Consider the following 17,500-nt stretch of genomic DNA (forward strand, 5'->3'; position numbering starts at 1 on the left):
ACTGAGTACTAGTCTACACACAGCTATATAGAATCCCAACAGAGTACTCGTCTACACACAGCTATATAGAATCCCAGAGTACTAGTCTACACACAGCTATATAGAATCCCAACAGAGTACTAGTCTACACACAGCTATATAGAATCCCAACAGAGTACTAGTCTACACACAGCTATATAGAATCCCAACAGAGTACTAGTCTACACACAGCTATATAGAATCCCAACAGAGTACTAGTCTACACACAGCTATATAGAATCCCAGAGTACTAGTCTACACACAGCTATATAGAATCCCAACTGAGTACTAGTCTACACACAGCTATATAGAATCCCAGAGTACTAGTCTACACACAGCTATATAGAATCCCAACAGAGTACTAGTCTACACACAGCTATATAGAATCCCAACAGAGTACTAGTCTACACACAGCTATATAGAATCCCAGAGTACTAGTCTACACACAGCTATATAGAATCCCAACTGAGTACTAGTCTACACACAGCTATATAGAATCCCAGAGTACTAGTCTACACACAGCTATATAGAATCCCAACAGAGTACTAGTCTACACACAGCTATATAGAATCCCAACAGAGTACTAGTCTACACACAGCTATATAGAATCCCAGAGTACTAGTCTACACACGGCTATATAGAATCCCAACAGAGTACTAGTCTACACACAGCTATATAGAATCCCAACTGAGTACTAGTCTACACACGGCTATATAGAATCCCAACTGAGTACTAGTCTACACACAGCTATATAGAATCCCAACTGAGTACTAGTCTACACACAGCTATATAGAATCCCAACTGAGTACTAGTCTACACACGGCTATATAGAATCCCAACAGAGTACTAGTCTACACACAGCTATATAGAATCCCAACAGAGTACTAGTCTACACACAGCTATATAGAATCCCAACAGAGTACTAGTCTACACACAGCTATATAGAATCCCAGAGTACTAGTCTACACACAGCTATATAGAATCCCAACAGAGTACTAGTCTACACACAGCTATATAGAATCCCAGAGTACTAGTCTACACACAGCTATATAGAATCCCAACAGAGTACTAGTCTACACACAGCTATATAGAATCCCAACTGAGTACTAGTCTACACACAGCTATATAGAATCCCAACAGAGTACTAGTCTACACACAGCTATATAGAATCCCAGAGTACTAGTCTACACACGGCTATATAGAATCCCAGAGTACTAGTCTACACACAGCTATATAGAATCCCAACAGAGTACTAGTCTACACACAGCTATATAGAATCCCAACTGAGTACTAGTCTACACACAGCTATATAGAATCCCAACAGAGTACTAGTCTACACACGGCTATATAGAATCCCAACAGAGTACTAGTCTACACACAGCTATATAGAATCCCAGAGTACTAGTCTACACACGGCTATATAGAATCCCAACAGAGTACTAGTCTACACACAGCTATATAGAATCCCAGAGTACTAGTCTACACACGGCTATATAGAATCCCAGAGTACTAGTCTACACACAGCTATATAGAATCCCAGAGTACTAGTCTACACACGGCTATATAGAATCCCAGAGTACTAGTCTACACACAGCTATATAGAATCCCAACAGAGTACTAGTCTACACACAGCTATATAGAATCCCAGAGTACTAGTCTACACACAGCTATATAGAATCCCAGAGTACTAGTCTACACACAGCTATATAGAATCCCAACAGAGTACTAGTCTACACACAGCTATATAGAATCCCAGAGTACTAGTCTACACACAGCTATATAGAATCCCAGAGTACTAGTCTACACACAGCTATATAGAATCCCAACAGAGTACTAGTCTACACACAGCTATATAGAATCCCAGAGTACTAGTCTACACACAGCTATATAGAATCCCAACAGAGTGCTAGTCTACACACAGCTATATAGAATCCCAACAGAGTGCTAGTCTACACACAGCTATATAGAATCCCAACTGAGTACTAGTCTACACACAGCTATATAGAATCCCAACTGAGTACTAGTCTACACACAGCTATATAGAATCCCAACAGAGTACTAGTCTACACACAGCTATATAGAATCCCAACTGAGTACTAGTCTACACACAGCTATATAGAATCCCAACAGAGTACTAGTCTACACACAGCTATATAGAATCCCAGAGTACTAGTCTACACACAGCTATATAGAATCCCAACTGAGTACTAGTCTACACACAGCTATATAGAATCCCAACAGAGTACTAGTCTACACACAGCTATATAGATTCCCAGAGTACTAGTCTACACACAGCTATATAGAATCCCAACTGAGTACTAGTCTACACACAGCTATATAGAATCCCAACTGAGTACTAGTCTACACACAGCTATATAGAATCCCAACTGAGTACTAGTCTACACACAGCTATATAGAATCCCAACTGAGTACTAGTCTACACACAGCTATATAGAATCCCAACTGAGTACTAGTCTACACACAGCTATATAGAATCCCAGAGTACTAGTCTACACACAGCTATATAGAATCCCAGAGTACTAGTCTACACACAGCTATATAGAATCCCAACTGAGTGCTAGTCTACACACAGCTATATAGAATCCCAACAGAGTACTAGTCTACACACAGCTATATAGAATCCCAACAGAGTACTAGTCTACACACAGCTATATAGAATCCCAGAGTACTAGTCTACACACAGCTATATAGAATCCCAGAGTACTAGTCTACACACAGCTATATAGAATCCCAACAGAGTACTAGTCTACACACAGCTATATAGAATCCCAGAGTACTAGTCTACACACAGCTATATAGAATCCCAACAGAGTACTAGTCTACACACAGCTATATAGAATCCCAACTGAGTACTAGTCTACACACAGCTATATAGAATCCCAGAGTACTAGTCTACACACAGCTATATAGAATCCCAACTGAGTACTAGTCTACACACAGCTATATAGAATCCCAACAGAGTACTAGTCTACACACAGCTATATAGAATCCCAACAGACTACTAGTCTACACACAGCTATATAGAATCCCAACAGAGTACTAGTCTACACACAGCTATATAGAATCCCAACAGAGTACTAGTCTACACACAGCTATATAGAATCCCAACAGAGTACTAGTCTACACACAGCTATATAGAATCCCAACAGAGTACTAGTCTACACACAGCTATATAGAATCCCAGAGTACTAGTCTACACACAGCTATATAGAATCCCAGAGTACTAGTCTACACACAGCTATATAGAATCCCAACTGAGTACTAGTCTACACACAGCTATATAGAATCCCAACAGAGTACTAGTCTACACACAGCTATATAGAATCCCAACAGAGTACTAGTCTACACACAGCTATATAGAATCCCAACAGAGTACTAGTCTACACACAGCTATATAGAATCCCAACTGAGTACTAGTCTACACACAGCTATATAGAATCCCAACTGAGTACTAGTCTACACACAGCTATATAGAATCCCAGAGTACTAGTCTACACACAGCTATATAGAATCCCAGAGTACTAGTCTACACACAGCTATATAGAATCCCAACTGAGTGCTAGTCTACACACAGCTATATAGAATCCCAACAGAGTACTAGTCTACACACAGCTATATAGAATCCCAACAGAGTACTAGTCTACACACAGCTATATAGAATCCCAGAGTACTAGTCTACACACAGCTATATAGAATCCCAGAGTACTAGTCTACACACAGCTATATAGAATCCCAACAGAGTACTAGTCTACACACAGCTATATAGAATCCCAGAGTACTAGTCTACACACAGCTATATAGAATCCCAACAGAGTACTAGTCTACACACAGCTATATAGAATCCCAACTGAGTACTAGTCTACACACAGCTATATAGAATCCCAGAGTACTAGTCTACACACAGCTATATAGAATCCCAACTGAGTACTAGTCTACACACAGCTATATAGAATCCCAACAGAGTACTAGTCTACACACAGCTATATAGAATCCCAACAGACTACTAGTCTACACACAGCTATATAGAATCCCAACAGAGTACTAGTCTACACACAGCTATATAGAATCCCAACAGAGTACTAGTCTACACACAGCTATATAGAATCCCAACAGAGTACTAGTCTACACACAGCTATATAGAATCCCAACAGAGTACTAGTCTACACACAGCTATATAGAATCCCAACTGAGTACTAGTCTACACACAGCTATATAGAATCCCAACAGAGTACTAGTCTACACACAGCTATATAGAATCCCAACAGAGTACTAGTCTACACACAGCTATATAGAATCCCAACAGAGTACTAGTCTACACACAGCTATATAGAATCCCAACAGAGTACTAGTCTACACACAGCTATATAGAATCCCAGAGTACTAGTCTACACACAGCTATATAGAATCCCAGAGTACTAGTCTACACACAGCTATATAGAATCCCAACAGAGTACTAGTCTACACACAGCTATATAGAATCCCAGAGTACTAGTCTACACACAGCTATATAGAATCCCAACAGAGTACTAGTCTACACACAGCTATATAGAATCCCAACAGAGTACTAGTCTACACACAGCTATATAGAATCCCAACAGAGTACTAGTCTACACACAGCTATATAGAATCCCAACAGAGTACTAGTCTACACACAGCTATATAGAATCCCAGAGTACTAGTCTACACACAGCTATATAGAATCCCAGAGTACTAGTCTACACACAGCTATATAGAATCCCAACTGAGTACTAGTCTACACACAGCTATATAGAATCCCAACAGACTACTCGTCTACACACAGCTATATAGAATCCCAACATAGGTGGTGGTCCCGTGTGGCTCAGTTGGTAGAGCGTAGCGCTTGCAATGCCAGGGTCGTGGGTTCGGTTCCCACGGTGGGGGGCCAGTATGACAATGTGATCCCTCTACTGTAAATTGGATAAGAGCGTCTGCTAAATGACTAACATCAATGTAGTAGTAGTCTACACACCGGTATATAGGGGCGGCAGGTCGGTCTAGTAACCGAAAGGTTGCCAGATCGAATCCCCCGAGCTGACAAGGTAAACATCTGTCGTTCTGCCCATGAACAGGAAGTTAACCCACTGTTCCCTGGTAGGCCGTCATTGTAAATAAGAATTTGTTCTTAACATGAAGATGTATGTGACGATACAGTTTGTACACACAAAAAAAAAACAAGACTAGTTGTTAACAAGTTAACTAAAGCTATGGCACATGTTTCTAAAAAATGGATGACTAATTCTTAACCGCCACTTTATTAAAATCGACAAGACCGGACTTAAGAAATCCAGACGTTCTGGTTGAAATGGGGGGGAAGAACCTGAAAGTTGTGTCTAACTTCTCTCGCCGTCATTTTGGACTCTGACTTGACATGTAAGAAACATGTGAAGAAGGTGGTGGTCAACACGGTTACGGTTGGATTATCCAACTTTAGGTTTGAATAAAAAGGCATTTCCTTCCTCTGGAGGCCTGCTGTCATGTTTCTGCTTGTGACCAGCATGTGAGAACCAATTGAGTCACTCTACAAAAACAAAACACTTCAGATTTTTGATCACAAACCAAAAACAGTTACCACTATTGTCATAACATTTACAAACATAATTGATTTAAGTCTGGATAGCTTTAATAAGCAGTATGTAGATTAGATGAAAGCCTCTTTAAGATCCTGCATGGTGTTGCCCCTCCACCTCTATATCACGCTGAAGGAAAGCCCTTGTCTTCTAGATCCTGCACGCTGAAGGAAAGCCCTTGTCTTCTAGATCCTGCATGGTGTTGCCCCCTCCACCTCTATATCACGCTGAAGGAAAGTCCTCGTCTTTTAGATCCTGCATGGTGTTGCCCCTCCACCTCTATATCACGCTGAAGGAAAGCCCTCGTCTTTTAGATCCTGCATGGTGTTGCCCCCTCCACCTCTATATCACGCTGAAGGAAAGCCCTCGTCTTTTAGATCCTGCATGGTGTTGCCCCTCCACCTCTATATCACACTGAAGGAAAGCCCTTGTCTTTTAGATCCTGCATGGTTGCCCCTCCACCTCTATATCACGCTGAAGGAAAGCCCCACCAGGATTACAAGGGCAGTAACTAGAGGGGATCACCTTTTCCACACAGTAAACATGGGTATTCTCTGTTAGAGCTACAATATAGTGGAACGCGATGCCCATGGAGAAGCTGCATTGATTATTGTATTGTTGTTGTTGTTGTTGTTGTTGTTCTATTGAAAACATGGCTCAAAACCAATCCAAACCTGTGCTGTGGTTCCTCATACGCAAGACGACTGTTGTTGTTGATGTCGTTAGAATGATATATTATTGGATGTAATGGTCTGTTGTATTGTGGCTGTGTAAAGGCCCTTACCTGCCCAGGGACTACGGATGCTAATTAGCTTTTGGCTAACCCCGGGCACACTTACATGGCTGTTATATTATTGGATGTAATGGTCTGTTGTATTGTGGCTGTGTAAAGGCCCTTACCTGCCCAGGGACTACGGATGCTAATTAGCTTTTGGCTAACCCCGGGCACACTTACATGGCTGTTATATTATTGGATGTAATGGTCTGTTGTATTGTGGCTGTGTAAAGGCCCTTACCTGCCCAGGGACTACGGATGCTAATTAGCTTTTGGCTAACCCCGGGCACACTTACATGGCTGTTATATTATTGGATGTAATGGTATGTTGTATTGTGGCTGTGTAAAGGCCCTTACCTGCCCAGGGACTACGGATGCTAATTAGCTTTTGGCTAACCCCGGGCACACTTACATGGCTGTTATATTATTGTAAAATTGATTCATGTGCATTGTCCCCTATAAATATAGTAACAGTCGACACACTATACTACTCAGTTGGGATCCTATATACATCTGTGTAGACTATAACGTTTACATAACATGTTCTCAGGCTAGCATGTTTCTTTTCAGATGGAAACATTAAAAACAGAGTGTGTACAGACCACTGATATGAAGTGTCAAGATGTCAACATTAAAAACAGAGAGAGTACAGACCACTGATATGAAGGAACATTAAAAACAGAGAGAGTACAGACCACTGATATGAAGGAAGTGTCAAGCTGTCAACATTAAAAACAGAGTGTACAGACCACTGTACAGACCCTTCATTACCCCTCTTCTTCCTCCCTCCACTACCCCTCTCCTTCCTCCCTCCACTACCCCTCTTCTTCCTCCTTCCACTATCCCTCTTCTTCCTCCTTCCACTACCCCCCCCACTTCTTCCTCCACCCCCCCCCCCCCCCACTTCTTCCTCCTTCCTCCACCCCCCACTTCTTCCTCCTTCCTCCACCCCCCCCCCCCACTTCTTCCTCCACCCCCCCACCCCCACTTCTTCCTCCCTCCACTACCCCTCTCCTACCTCCCTCCACTACCCCTCTCCTACCTCCCCCCACTACCCCTCTCCTACCTCCCCCCACTTCTTCCTCCCTCCACTACCCCTCTTCTTCCTCCTTCCACTACCCCCCTTCTTCCTCCTTCCACTACCCCCCTTCTTCCTCCTTCCACTACCCCCCTCATCTTCTTCCTCCTTCCACTACCATCCTTCATCCCCCCATCCTCTTCTTCCTCCTTCCACTACCCCCCCTCTTCCTCCTTCCACTACCCCCCCCCTCTTCCTCCTTTCACTACCCCCCCTCTTCCTCCTTTCACTACCCCCCCCTCTTCCTCCTTTCACTACCCCCTCTTCCTCCTTTCACTACCCCCCCTCTTCCTCCTTTCACTACCCCCCCCCTTCCTCCTTTCACTACCCCCCCCCTTCCTCCTTTCACTACCCCCCCCCCTTCCTCCTTTCACTACCCCCCCTCTTCCTCCTTTCACTACCCCCCCTCTTCCTCCTTCCACTACCCCCCCTCTTCCTCCTTCCACTACCCCCTCTTCCTCCTTCCACTACCCCCCCCTCTTCCTCCTTCCACTACCCCCCCTCTTCCTCCCTCCACTACCCCCCCTCTTCCTCCTTCCACTACCCCTCTTCTTTCTCCCTCCTCAACCCCTCATCTCCACTACCCCTCTTCTTCCTCCCTCCTAAACCCCTCTATTTCCTCCCTCCTAAACCCCCCCTCCACTTCTTCCTCCCTCCACTATCCCTCCTTCCTCCCTCCCTCTTCCTCCCTCCTCTAGCCCCCCTATGGAATTATGAGGGCTGATACATCCCCATCATATGGACCGACTGGCGGAGGAATGTTCCTTTACATACCAACAGCAGCAGCAAAATGCTACACATGTTCAAGTCCTCCTTTAGGTCTAGTTACATACCAACATCAGGTCAATGCTACACATGTTCAAGTCCTCTCAGTGGGTTGGCTGGTAGTCAAATAAATAGTCTGTATGGAAAAGTAGAAGTTCCCCTTTAGGTCTAGTTACATAACAACATCAGGTCAATGGTACACATGTTCAAGTCCTCCTTTAGGTCTAGTTACATACCATCAGGTCAATGCTACACATGTTCAAGTCCTCCTTTAGGTCTAGTTACATACCATCAGGTCAATGCTACACATGTTCAAGTCCTCCTTTAGGTCTAGTTACATAACAACAACGGGTCAATGGTACACATGTTCAAGTCCTCCTTTAGGTCTAGTTACATAACAACATCAGGTCAATGCTACACATGTTCAAGTCCTCTCAGTGGGTTGGCTGGTAGTCAAATAAATAGTCTGTATGGAAAAGTAGAAGTTCCCCTTTAGGTCTAGTTACATACCAACATCAGGTCAATGGTACACATGTTCAAGTCCTCCTTTAGGTCTAGTTACATACCAACATCAGGTCAATGGTACACATGTTCAAGTCCTCCTTTAGGTCTAGTTACATACCAACACAATGCTACACATGTTCAAGTCCTCCTTTAGGTCTAGTTACATACCAACATCAGGTCAATGGTACACATGTTCAAGTCCTCCTTTAGGTCTAGTTACATAACAACATCAGGTCAATGGTACACATGTTCAAGTCCTCCTTTAGGTCTAGTTACATAACAACATCAGGTCAATGGTACACATGTTCAAGTCCTCCTTTAGGTCTAGTTACATAACAACATCAGGTCAATGGTACACATGTTCAAGTCCTCCTTTAGGTCTAGTTACATACCAACACAATGCTACACATGTTCAAGTCCTCCTTTAGGTCTAGTTACATAACAACATCAGGTCAATGGTACACATGTTCAAGTCCTCCTTTAGGTCTAGTTACATAACAACAACGGGTCAATGGTACACATGTTCAAGTCCTCTTTTAGGTCTAGTTACATACCAACACAATGGTACACATGTTCAAGTCCTCCTTTAGGTCTAGTTACATAACAACATCAGGTCAATGGTACACATGTTCAAGTCCTCCTTTAGGTCTAGTTACATACCAACACAATGCTACACATGTTCAAGTCCTCTCAGTGGGTTGGCTGGTAGTCAAATAAATAGTCTGTATGGAAAAGTAGAAGTTCCCCTTTAGGTCTAGTTACATAACAACATCAGGTCAATGGTACACATGTTCAAGTCCTCCTTTAGGTCTAGTTACATACCAACACAATGCTACACATGTTCAAGTCCTCCTTTAGGTCTAGTTACATACCATCAGGTCAATGCTACACATGTTCAAGTCCTCCTTTAGGTCTAGTTACATAACAACAACGGGTCAATGGTACACATGTTCAAGTCCTCCTTTAGGTCTAGTTACATACCAACATCAGGTCAATGCTACACATGTTCAAGTCCTCTCAGTGGGTTGGCTGGTAGTCAAATAAATAGTCTGTATGGAAAAGTAGAAGTTCCCCTTTAGGTCTAGTTACATAACAACATCAGGTCAATGGTACACATGTTCAAGTCCTCCTTTAGGTCTAGTTACATACCATCAGGTCAATGCTACACATGTTCAAGTCCTCCTTTAGGTCTAGTTACATAACAACATCAGGTCAATGGTACACATGTTCAAGTCCTCCTTTAGGTCTAGTTACATACCAACATCAGGTCAATGGTACACATGTTCAAGTCCTCCTTTAGGTCTAGTTACATAACAACATCAGGTCAATGGTACACATGTTCAAGTCCTCCTTTAGGTCTAGTTACATAACAACAGCAGCAACACATGTTCAAGTCCTCCTTTAGGTCTAGTTACATAACAACAACGGGTCAATGCTACACATGTTCAAGTCCTCCTTTAGGTCTAGTTACATAACAACAACGGGTCAATGCTACACATGTTCAAGTCCTCCTTTAGGTCTAGTTACATACCAACAGGTCAATGCTACACATGTTCAAGTCCTCTCAGTGGGTTGGCTGGTAGTCAAATAAATAGTCTGTATGGAAAAGTAGAAGTTCCCCTTTAGGTCTAGTTACATACCAACATCAGGTCAATGGTACACATGTTCAAGTCCTCCTTTAGGTCTAGTTACATACCAACATCAGGTCAATGGTACACATGTTCAAGTCCTCCTTTAGGTCTAGTTACATACCAACACAATGCTACACATGTTCAAGTCCTCCTTTAGGTCTTGTTACATAACAACAACGGGTCAATACCACACCGGTTCTGGTCTAAGCCGTCTCAGTGGGAAGGCTAGAAGGCAAATGCTCACAGAGTCAGCAGCCTATAGTATGGACTATGTAAATCCTTGTTATTACCATCTAGGCTAGACGGCTAACAAAAGCACATTGAGTGCATCCCAAATAGCACCCTTATCCCCGATATAGTGCACTACATTTGATAAGGGCCCTGGGTCAAAAGTAGTGCACTAAATAGGGAAAATGGAGCCTTTTTGGGGACACGGACAATTCCCTAGACAGACAGTTGACCTGGGGAGCATGCTAGCAGCGGTAACTATGGGATGGTAACTATGGGGATGCTGCTAAAAGCAGACCAATAGGAGAGAGACGCTGTCTGAATGAACTGGTTGAACTCGTGTTCTTGGTTTAAAGACTCAATGAGAAGTCTACAAACAAATGTGGTGGGAATGAGTTTTCAGTGAGATTTCTTAGGATGTGACGTAGGCTAGGACTCCCACACTTGACGGCATTCCACACCACACCACAGCCCGCTTCCACACCACACCACAGCCCGCTTCCACACCACACCACAGCCCGCTTCCACACCACACCACAGCCCGCTTCCACACCACACCACAGCCCGCTTCCACACCACACCACAGCCCGCTTCCACACCACACCACAGCCCGCTTCCACACCACAGCCCGCTTCCACACCACAGGCCGCTTCCACACCACAGGCCGCTTCCACACCACAGGCCGCTTCCACACCACAGGCCGCTTCCACACCACAGGCCGCTTCCACACCACAGCCCGCTTCACACCACAGCCTGCTTCACACCACAGCCTGCTGAATTAACAATAACTTTTTACTTTTGGCACAAATCAAAAACGCGGCACCAACCCATGGCTGACTGTCTCAGCATCGTTTGGCGTTCGACTCGCCACGTGCCACATGGACGTGCAGTTACAAGCCTGCTGGGAGAGTTAGCGGCAGGCGGAACGAGCATTATCCACCTTCGTAGTACGGATGGAGCCTGACCTGGAATGTGAAGGTCACTGTCGTAGTACGGACGGAGCCTGACCTGGAATGTGAAGGTCACTGTCGTAGTACGGATGGAGCCTAACCTGGAATGTGAAGGTCACTGTCGTAGTACGGATGGAGCCTGACCTGGAATGTGAAGGTCACTGTCGTAGTACGGATGGAGCCTGACCTGGAATGTGAAGGTCACTGTCGTAGTACGGATGGAGCCTGACCTGGAATGTGAAGGTCACTGAAGCTAGGAAGGTTTTCTAAGTGGCTCTATATTGCTTCCTGGGATACCCCTCAGGTGGGCGATAGATAATGTTAAGCTTCAGAGGACAAGTTACAGTGATGGCATTTAAAATGAGGAGGAGATGGACAGGTGAGAGAATCTCCACTTAGGAGAAACGAGTAGCCCTGTGCCAAAACCGCCATGACCCAGATGCTCTCAGACGATGAGAGAAAACATGGTCAGATGAAGAAACAGCAGCTGGAGGCGCAGTGTGCTCTGGGTAATCCATGTCTCCATCAGGGCAATATAGGCTGATATGACGGCAGATGTTGTCCCATTACTAGGGCCCTTAATGATCTCTAGCCTGGTTGATCCCCGGTATGGGTATGTGTGTGCGTGCAAGCAACGTGAACAACATGTTGACATTAGGAAACCGCTGTGGCGTTTCGTGGCGTTGCGTTCTTAGGTGTCAGATGATTCCCCGGAAGAGAATTCCACTACATAGCCTGCTAACTGTTCTCAGAAGAAAAGCTGACTGACCAGTCTCAGTCAATACTAAAACATACTGTATCCTACTGCCGTCAATACTAAACATACTGTATCCTACTGCCGTCTCAGTCAATACTAAAACACTGTATCCTACTGCCGTCTCAGTCAAGACTAAACATACTGTATCCTACTGCTGTCAATACTAAACATACTGTATTCTACTGCCGTCTCAGTCAATACTAAACATACTGTATCCTACTGCCGTCTCAGTCAATACTAAAACATACTGTATCCTACTGCCGTCTCAGTCAATACTAAAACATACTCTATCCTACTGCCATCTCAGTCAATACTAAACATACTGTATCCTACTACCGTCTCAGTCAATACTAAACATATTGTATCCTACTGCCGTCTCAGTCAATACTAAACATACTGTATCCTACTGCCGTCTCAGTCAATACTAAACATACTGTATCCTACTACCGTCTCAGTCAATACTAAACATACTGTATCCTACCGCCGTCTCAGTCAATACTAAACATACTGTATCCTACTACCGTCTCAGTCAATACTAAACATACTGTATCCTACTGCCGTCAATACTAAACATACTGTATCCTACTGCCGTCTCAGTCAATACTAAAACATACTGTATCCGTCAATACTAAACATACTGTATCCTACTGCTGTCTCAGTCAATACTAAACATACTGTATCCTACTGCTGTCTCAGTCAATACTAAACATACTGTATCCTACTGCCGTCAATACTAAACATACTGTATCCTGCAGCCGTATCAGTCAATACTAAACATACTGTATCCTACTGCTGTCTCAGTCAATACTAAACATACTGTATCCTACTGCCGTCAATACTAAACATACTGTATCCTACTGCAGTCTCCGTCAATACTAAACATACTGTATGCTACTGCTGCTGCCGTCAATACTAAACATACTGTATCCTGCAGCCAATGGCCTGCTGCCGTCAATACTAAACATACTGTATCCTGCAGCCAATGGCCTGCTGCCGTCTATACTAAACATACTGTATCCTACTGCCGTCTCAGTCAATACTAAACATACTGTATCCTGCAGCCAATGGCCTGCTGCCGTCAGTACTAAACATACTGTATCCTGCAGCCAATGGCCTGCTGCCGTCAATACTAAACACTGTATCCTGCAGCCAATGGCCTGCTGCCGTCTATACTAAACATACTGTATCGTGCAGCCAATGGCCTGCTGCCGTCTATACTAAACATACTGTATCCTGCAGCCAATGGCCTGCTGCCGTCTATACTAAACATACTGTATCCTGCAGCCAATGGCCTGCTGCCGTCTATACTAAACATACTGTATCCTGCAGCCAATGGCATCTAAGATGTAAACACAGCCTTTCATCGTCTGTCAGTGTGTTAACTGAAGCTCCCAAAGACTGAAATAAGATATCTGTTTTAGTGCACTTGAAGTATGCAGAATGCAATACGAACGGTCTATATCATTCTTGGCATCCGACCGCAAGGCGCTACAGAGGGTATAGTGTATACAGTACATCACTGGGGCCGAGCTCCCTGCCATCCAGGACCGCTATACCAGGCGGTGTCAGAGGGTAGTGTATACAGCCCAGTACATCACTGGGGCAGAGCTCCCTGCCATCCAGGACCTCTATACCAGGCGGTGTCAGAGGGTAGTGTATACAGCCCAGTACATCACTGGGGCAGAGCTCCCTGCCATCCAGGACCTCTATACCAGGCGGTGTCAGAGGGTAGTGTATACAGCCCAGTACATCACTGGGGCTGAGCTCCCTGCCATTCAGGACCTCTATACCAGGACCTCGATACCACCTTCCGTGATTGGCAGGCGTAGTACCATGGATAGGACACAAGTTCTGATTGGTTTACAGTTTGGTACTCCGCGGCGTTGGCCTGTCCAGCTAGCGAACTTAAGTACTTTAAAATAATTTTCAAAAATTGACTTTGCCAAACAGAAATGTGTTCAGAATAAATAAATATACACAAAATGTAAAAACAAGCTCCTCCCTCCACAGTAGTGCCGAGTGGTTAACCAACATTGTTTTTTCATTATTTTTTTTATTTTATTTTTTTTAAATTGACCGACATTGATTCAATTACTTGAATTCCATTTCGTTCTGGTATTTGTGAGCCCAACACACAGTTTCTCTAGAGAGAAATCAAATAATTTGAGAGAAATCTGAGAAATCAAGTTAGGAATGATGTAGGAAGTGGTGGTTTTCATTAAGCAAATATCCAACCTAGTTCAGCGCAGAAATGTGGTAATTACCTACAATGACCATAATTCATTGCGCCATTTTGTTTTTCAGACTCAAGAGAGTGATCAGAGAGAAAGAGGCGAAGCGAGAGGTTTTACTCTTAGCAAAATAAGTACAATGACTTTCTATGGGCTTATTTTGGATCTAAGCTTGTCACCTTGCCTTCCTGCCTTTGGGACAATGACTGCCATTGTTAGGGCCAGGGGCATGAGCATCTCATTATTTACAGATCTTTGGACGGGATACACTTTCTACACCTGCTACGTTGGGCTAGATACACTCAGAGAGCACATGAGAGAGAAACTTACACAACAACGACAGGGACAGAGACAGTTTGTGAAAGTATACCTCATCTACTATGAAGAACTAGTAGAATGATTTTCAGACTGCTCTGCAGCCATACTTGGGCAGGCTAGCTAAGTAGAATGAGTACAGACCACAGGCAGTGCAGTGTGGGCAGGCTAGCTGAGTAGAATGAGTACAGACTACAGGCAGTACAGTGTGGGCAGGCTAGCTAAGTAGAATGAGTACAGACCACAGGCAGTGCAGTGTGGGCAGGCTAGCTAAGTAGAATGAGTACAGACTACAGGCATTGCAGTGTGGGCAGGCTAGCTAAGTAGAATGAGTACAGACTACAGGCAGTGCAGTGTGGGCAGGCTAGCTAAGTAGAATGAGTACAGACTACAGGCAGTGCAGTGTGGGCAGGCTAGCTAAGTAGAATGAGTACAGACTACAGGCAGTGCAGTGTGGGCAGGCTAGCTAAGTAGAATGAGTACAGACAGTACAGTGTGGGCAGGCTAGCTAAGTAGAATGAGTACAGACTACAGGCAGTGCAGTGTGGGCAGGCTAGCTAAGTAGAATGAGTACAGACTACAGACAGTACAGTGTGGGCAGGCTAGCTAAGTAGAATGAGTACAGACTACAGACAGTACAGTGTGGGCAGGCTAGCTAAGTAGAATGACTACAGACCACAGACAGTACAGTGTGGGCAGGCTAGCTAAGTAGAATGAGTACAGACTACAGACAGTACAGTGTGGGCAGGCTAGCTAAGTAGAATGAGTACAGACTACAGGCAGTACAGTGTGGGCAGGCTAGCTAAGTAGAATGAGTACAGACTACAGGCAGTGCAGTGTGGGCAGGCTAGCTGAGTAGAATGAGTACAGACTACAGGCAGTACAGTGTGGGCAGGCTAGCTAAGTAGAATGAGTACAGACCACAGGCAGTGCAGTGTGGGCAGGCTAGCTAAGTAGAATGAGTACAGACTACAGGCATTGCAGTGTGGGCAGGCTAGCTAAGTAGAATGAGTACAGACTACAGGCAGTGCAGTGTGGGCAGGCTAGCTAAGTAGAATGAGTACAGACTACAGGCAGTACAGTGTGGGCAGGCTAGCTAAGTAGAATGAGTACAGACTACAGACAGTACAGTGTGGGGCAGGACAAAGTTAGACGGCCTGGCTGGCTGCTACTGCCTGAACAGCGATGAGGTGATCAGGCAACTTTAAGGAATGAAAAATAAGTCATTAAAGAAAACTAAAGTAACATACAAAACTGAAATATGTATAATTTCATAGACGTCTACCCAATGTGGAACTTAGAGACAATGGAATATTTTTACTGTTCTGGCAATTCAATGTTCACCATTTTTGGGCTTTGAAATTTCCATTAAAAAGAGCTATAAAATAATTGTAACGCCATTATTTTATAATGTATTTCATGTAAATATCTGAACCAGACCTCAAAAAACACCAAATCTCTCAGCACCAAATCTCTCAGCACCAAATCTCTCAGCACCAAATCTCTCAGCACCAAATCTCTCAGCATGACTTGGCAGAGTTCAAGAATCTCAAAAACTAAAGCAGGCAGCTTGCTATGGCCCACCACCTACAAGGCAGCTAGTTATGGCCCATCACCTACAAGGCAGCATGCTATGGCCCATCACCTACAAGGCAGCATGCTATGGCCCACCACCTACAAGGCAGCTAGTTATGGCCCATCACCTACAAGGCAGCATGCTATGGCCCATCACCTACAAGGCAGCTAGTTATGGCCCATCACCTACAAGGCAGCATGCTATGGCCCATCACCTACAAGGCAGCATGCTATGGCCCACCACCTACAAGGCAGCTAGTTATGGCCCATCACCTACAAGGCAGCATGCTATGGCCCATCACCTACAAGGCAGCATGCTATGGCCCATCACCTACAAGGCAGCATGCTATGGCCCACCACCTACAAGGCAGCTTGCTACGGCCCACCACCTACAGGGCAGCTTGCTATGGCCCACCACCTACAAGGCAGCTTGCTATGGCCCACCACCTACAAGGCAGCTTGCTATGGCCCACCACCTACAAGGCAGCTTGCTATGGCCCACCACCTACAAGGCAGCATGCTATGGCCCACCACCTACAAGGCAGCTTGCTATGGCCCACCACCTACAAGGCAGCTAGTTATGGCCCACCACCTACAAGGCAGCTTGCTATGGCCCACCACCTACAAGGCAGCTAGTTATGGCCCACCACCTACAAGGCAGCTTGCTATGGCCCACCACCTACAAGGCAGCCTGTTATGGCCAACCACCTACAAGGCAGCCTGTTATGGCCAACCACCTACAAGGCAGCCTGTTATGGCCAACCACCTACAAGGCAGCCTGTTATGGCCAACCACCTACAAGGCAGCCTGTTATGGCCAACCACCTACAAGGCAGCCTGTTATGGCCAACCACCCACAAGGCAGCTTGCTATGGCCCAACACCTACAAGGCAGCTCACCACCTACAAGGCAGCTTGCTATGGCCCACCACCTACAAGGCAGCTTGCTATGGCCAACCACCTACAAGGCAGCTTGCTATGGCCCACTACCCACAAGGCAGCTTGCTATGGCCCACTACCCACAAGGCAGCTTGTTATGGCCCACCACCTACAGGGCAGCTTGCTA

At 44.9% G+C, this 17,500-nt stretch overlaps 1 protein-coding gene across 1 annotated transcript in view; it reads right to left on the reverse strand.

The window, feature by feature from the left end:
* mkrn1 (makorin, ring finger protein, 1) overlaps nucleotides 1-17,500 on the reverse strand; it is a 54,400-nt gene that overhangs the window by 35,092 nt on the left and 1,808 nt on the right. The window lies entirely within an intron of this gene.

Source organism: Oncorhynchus mykiss, chromosome 15, assembly GCF_057628025.1.
Source record: "Oncorhynchus mykiss isolate SJ-2025 chromosome 15, ASM5762802v1, whole genome shotgun sequence".
Classification (NCBI taxonomy): domain Eukaryota; kingdom Metazoa; phylum Chordata; class Actinopteri; order Salmoniformes; family Salmonidae; genus Oncorhynchus; species Oncorhynchus mykiss.